Source organism: Dipodomys merriami, unplaced genomic scaffold, assembly GCF_024711535.1.
Source record: "Dipodomys merriami isolate MVZ:Mamm:240054 unplaced genomic scaffold, mDipMer1.0.p SCAF_7, whole genome shotgun sequence".
In the NCBI taxonomy this organism is placed as follows: domain Eukaryota; kingdom Metazoa; phylum Chordata; class Mammalia; order Rodentia; family Heteromyidae; genus Dipodomys; species Dipodomys merriami.
This window is the reverse complement of record NW_027206290.1, coordinates 1,888,352-1,893,624: the sequence shown is the minus strand read 5'-3', so window position 1 is coordinate 1,893,624 and position 5,273 is coordinate 1,888,352. Positions and strand designations below refer to the sequence as shown.

Below are 5,273 nucleotides of genomic sequence, written 5' to 3'. Positions count from 1 at the left end.
GCTTTACCACTTGAGCTGCACCTCCACTTGTAGCATTTCACTGGTTAACTGGAGATAAAGTAGAATAGGTTTATTTGCCTGGGCTGTGTTCAAACCAAGATCCTCAGATCTCAGCCTTCTGAGTAATTATAATTACAGGCATAAGCCATCAACTCACAGCTGATTCTCAGATATATAATCACTAAGAAACAAAAAGCTTTTGGGTATTAGTTACTTTAAATGTTAGAACCGTATATGTATTTATATACTTTAAATCTTAGAATTTTATATGTGTTTGTGGCTGTATATAAAGACATAATTTTATGTTAAAGACATAAATTATGGTGGGGGTTCCTTCTTACATGTACCAAAACTCATACTCAAAAATGAGTTCTGGGTCACAAAAGAAAATTTACTGTTTGTACCTGTTAACTATAATTTATTTTTATGAGTCAATATACAAATTATTAATTGTCTCACTAAGAACTGTTGACATATACAGCTTTTTCACTCACTATGCACAGTGTCTGAGGTTCAGAGATAGCTGTTATAATACAGCGCAGTGTACAATGAAGAGTGGGGGTGGAATACTGATACTGAGAGTGTGTACTTCGAGTCTGATCCTTCCCAGGCTAAATTAGTAAAAGTCTCTGAAGGATATAATCCCTGAGCTGTCTTAAAATGTCAAATAGAAAGAAAACAGATAAAAAAGTAAAAATAGAATGGACATCCCAAAGATATCACAAGTGTAAGATGTTATTGTGAAACTTGGAGTGATTTTCCACAGCTAAATATGTGCATTGTATATGGAGGTCTATAATAAACGAGCTCAACACATTCTTAGCCTACAAGATTCTCACTTTCCAGTCATACAATCTCTTCTATACTGACAGGTTAAACTCCTTTTTGAGGGAAGAGGGGATATTGTTGGTCCTGGCGCTTAAACTTAAGGCCTGGGCATTGTCCCTCGGCTTTTTTACTAGTGCTCTACTTGAGCCACAGCTCCACTTGCTGCTTTTTTGATAGCTAATTGGAGATAAGAGACTCACAGACTTTCCTGCCCAGGCTAGCCTCAAATTGGATCCTCAGATCTCAGTCTCCTGAGATTCTAGCTGTGAGCCACTGGTACCTGGCCATGTTGAACTTTTTTCTGGGGGAGAGGTGGGGAGGGGGTCCGGTCATGGTGGCCTAACTCTGGGCCTGGGTGCTGTCCCTCAGCTCTTCAGCTCAAGGCTAGCGCTCTACCACTTGAGCCACAGCGCCACTTCCGGCTTTTTTTTTCTGCTTATGTGGTGCTGAGAAATCGAATCCAGGGCCTCAAGCATGCAAGGCAAGCACTGTACCACTGAGCCACCTTCCCAGCCCCATGTTGAATATTTTTAAAACAACATGAAACTAATGTGTATTCTTTGGAAGATTCGATTTGTACACATATTCTCTCTGTAGGTCCTGATCATATAGCATGGTGCCAGGCAGGAGGTCTCTTCCAAGCACCCTTCTGTGGCAGAAGCTAGCACAGCTCACCAACCCTTCTCCCTTTTTCATACTGGGAACACAGCTATGCAGCATCAGCATTCTTGGCCTCCTCAACTGATAGTTTGGCATCCTGTAATTAAGTTCTGCATCAATAGAATGGACAAAAATGGTCTGTACTGCTTCCAGATCTGGCCCATAAACATCTTCCACACTCAAAGTCCTGTGCTTCCTCCTCCCGTTCCACAGGGATCTAAGATAGTGAAGGTGGCAGCACCATGAAATGGAAGTTATTTATGTTTCAGAATTCTGGTGGGCCAAAGTCCCTCAACCAACTTATGTTGGACTGTGATGTGAACACAAACTAAACCTTTACTGTGTTAAATCACTAAGGCTTTACAATTGTGTCATTAAAGCAGTTAACCCTAGGCAAGAGTATTTATTCCATTCATTTAACTCATATTCTTCAGTGTATTTGCTATTTGCTTTTTCATTCTTTTTAATATGTTTTTTATTGTAAAAATACTGTACAGAGGGGGACTGGGAAGGTGGCTCAGTGGTAGAGTGCTTGCCTTGCATGTGTGAAGCCCTGGGTTCCATTCCTCAGCACCACATAAGCAGAAAAAGACCAAAGTGGCACTGTGGCTCGAGTGGTAGAGAGCTAGCCTTGAGCTGAAGAGCTGAGGGACAGCATGACTGGCAAAAAAAAAAAAATACTGTACAGAGGGTTTATAGTTACATGAGCCGGACTAGCACACATACACACACACACACACACACACAGTGTTAGACAAACTTGCTGAAATAAAACAATACAAACATAATAACTTCTTTTTCTTTCTTTCAACCTTACCTTCAAGGATTAACAGTGACGTGTGGCATGTTTCCTTGCAAAGTTCTCATGCTCAAAAACAAAATACATTTTTAAATACTTTTATCTCTTGCTTTATTCTGTGTGTGTGTGTGTGTGTGTGTGTGTGTGTGTGTGTGTGTGTGTGTGTGTGTGTCAGTTTGTGTCTGTGTCTGTGTGTGCTGGTCCTGAGGCTTAAACTCAGATCTGGGTGCTGTCCCTGAGCTATTTTGCTCAAGACTAATGCTCTACCACCGGAGCCACAGTTCCACTTCTGGCTTTTTTTGGTGGCTAATTAGAGATGAGTCTTGTGGGACTTTACTACCTGGCTGGCTTCTAACCACCATCCTCAGATCTTAGTCTCCTCAATTGCTAAGGTTACAGGTGTAAGCCACTGGTGCATGGCTTGCTTTATTCTCTTAACAACGTAGCCTAGATAGCGCCCAAGGGTAGAAAATATAGGGCCAATTCATTTCTTTCAATAGTGATCTAACATCTAATACATATTAGATTAAGTAAATGTATTGCTCTTCATGCACTAATAGAGAGCCACATTTTTAGTTTCTTAGTGTAAAAGGAGCCACTACTGAAACCAACACTGCTACGCATATCTTGCTCATGAAATACTGTAATTACATTCAAAATATTTCTCAGTTAATGTGGCAAAGAAACCGAATAATCATATCTGATGTCCAGTTGATATATGCTTGTATCAGCTGGTATATCTACATATAATTTGATTATCACCTCTGCTTTTGCATTCTTTCTCTTATATTTATAAATTTATTTCTGTAGCACACATGTTCCTAAATTTATCTGAACTTATAAGGTACCAAGTAGTTTATTCTTAATCCAATTCATCAAAGATCATTTACTTATTCTACCCTTTAGAGAATGTGGTATAAAATTTTTTTCTAATTTCTCCATCAAGATGTACTACATTCTTTTTTAAATTGCCACATACTAGTAATACATCTTATCGAGATTCTTAATTATGAGCTTTATTTACATTTTATTTTAAATCCTAAAGCATACCATTATAAAGGTTATAATAATGCAAAGCTTCTGCATGGCAAAGGACACAGCTAGCAAGATCAATAGAAAACCCACGGATAGGGAGATCTTCACTAGCCATACAACAGACAAGGGTCTCATATCTAAAATATACCTGGAACTTAAAAAATTAAATCCCCCAACAACAAATCTTCAAGGAAACAACTGCCCAATAAATAAATGGCCTAAAGACTTACAGAGAAACTTCTCCTCTATGACCCAGCAATCCCACTTTTGGGCATTTACCCAAATGATCACAAACAAGACCATACTAAATCTACCAACACAACTATGTTATTAACCATAGCTAAGATATGGAACCAACCCAGATGCCCCTCAGTAGATGAATGGATCAAGAAAATGTGGTATATATACACAATGGAATTCTATGCCTCCATCAGAAAGAATGGCATTGCACCCATTTGTTAGGAAATGGAAAGACTTCGAAAAAATTATATTAAGTGAAGTAAGCCAGGCCCAAAGAAACATAGGTCCCATGGTTTCCCTTATTTTCAAAAACTAGCATATGTCTGAGACAAACAGAAACTGTCAGACAAGTTGATGTTAGGCAAAATGAACCCCAACATAAGGGTTCAAATGATTTTTTCTTTCTTGCAATTGTTCCCAACATATTTATAAGATGATTTCTTTGTTGCTTTGTATGTACCTCCCCCAGGGTATAACTCCTGCTTTCACTGCATTTGATGTGGATATAATTTGTGGAGGGGAAGGGAAAAAACAAGCTGTTTAAATAGGGATACAGGTGGACCCATTGCAACCATGAGATTTACAAGATGTTATGTCGAAAAATGAACTTTACAACTTTGGCAGGCGGGATGGGGGTTCGAAAGGGGAAAGGATGGTATGGGGAAACAAAGAAGGAGACAACAATGCTTGATAAGAAATGTATTCAAACTGTATATTTGACAACCTATTAAAATGTTTTGCATTGGAAAAAATGCATTCACTATCTTGCCCGTGTAATTGTAACCCCTCTGTATGGTATTTTCACAATTAGAGAGAGAGAGAGAGAGAGAGAGAGAGAGAGAGAGAGAGAGAGAGAGAGAGAGAGAGAGAGAGAAACTTCTCTGAAGAGGAAATAACAATGGCCAATAGACATATGAAGATATGATCAACTTCTCAAGTCATAAAAGAAATGCAATCAAAACAACATTAAGATTTCACCTCACCCCAGTTAGAATGGCAATCAAGAAATCTATTAACAACAGATGCTGGAAGGGATGTGGACAGAAGGGAACCCTACTGCATTGTTGGTGGGAGTGTAAACTTGTTCAACCACTCTGGAAAGTAGTATGGAGGTTCCTCAAAAGACTCCACATAGAGCTCCCCTGTGACCCAGCAATCCTACTTTTGGCATTTACCCAAATGATCACAAACAAGACCATACTAAGGCTACCAGCACAACTATGTTTATTGCAACATTATTTACCATAGCTAAGATATGGAACCAACCCAGATGTCTCTCAGTAGATGAATTAATCAGGAAAATGTGGTATATATAATGGAATTCTATACCTCCATCAGAAAGAATGGCATCGCCCCATTTGTTAGGAAATGGAAAGATTTGGAAAAAATTATATTAAGTGAAGTAAGCCAGACCCAAAGAAACATAGGTCCCATGGTTTCCCTTATTTGCAATAACTAATATAAATCCAGGGCAAGCAGAAAAGGTCAAAGCTATGTATATATGACCATATAAGATGATGTTAAGTGAAATGAACCCCAAGATAGGGATCCAAGTGGTTTTTTTTCTTTCTTGCTATTGTTTTTAACATATTTAAAATGTACTATGTGACTTTTTTTTTTTGTTTCTCTTGTATGTTCTTCACCTATGGTATAACCTTTGTTTTCACTGTATCTGATTCTGGTGCCCTGAATCTTATATAGACATTTTTCT

General features: G+C 38.5%; 1 pseudogene; it reads right to left on the bottom strand.

Moving 5' to 3' along the window:
• Positions 1-326: 326 nt before the first annotated feature.
• LOC138817394 (small nucleolar RNA SNORA40) lies at positions 327-441 on the bottom strand (annotated as a pseudogene).
• Between the last annotated feature and the right edge of the window lie 4,832 nt (positions 442-5,273).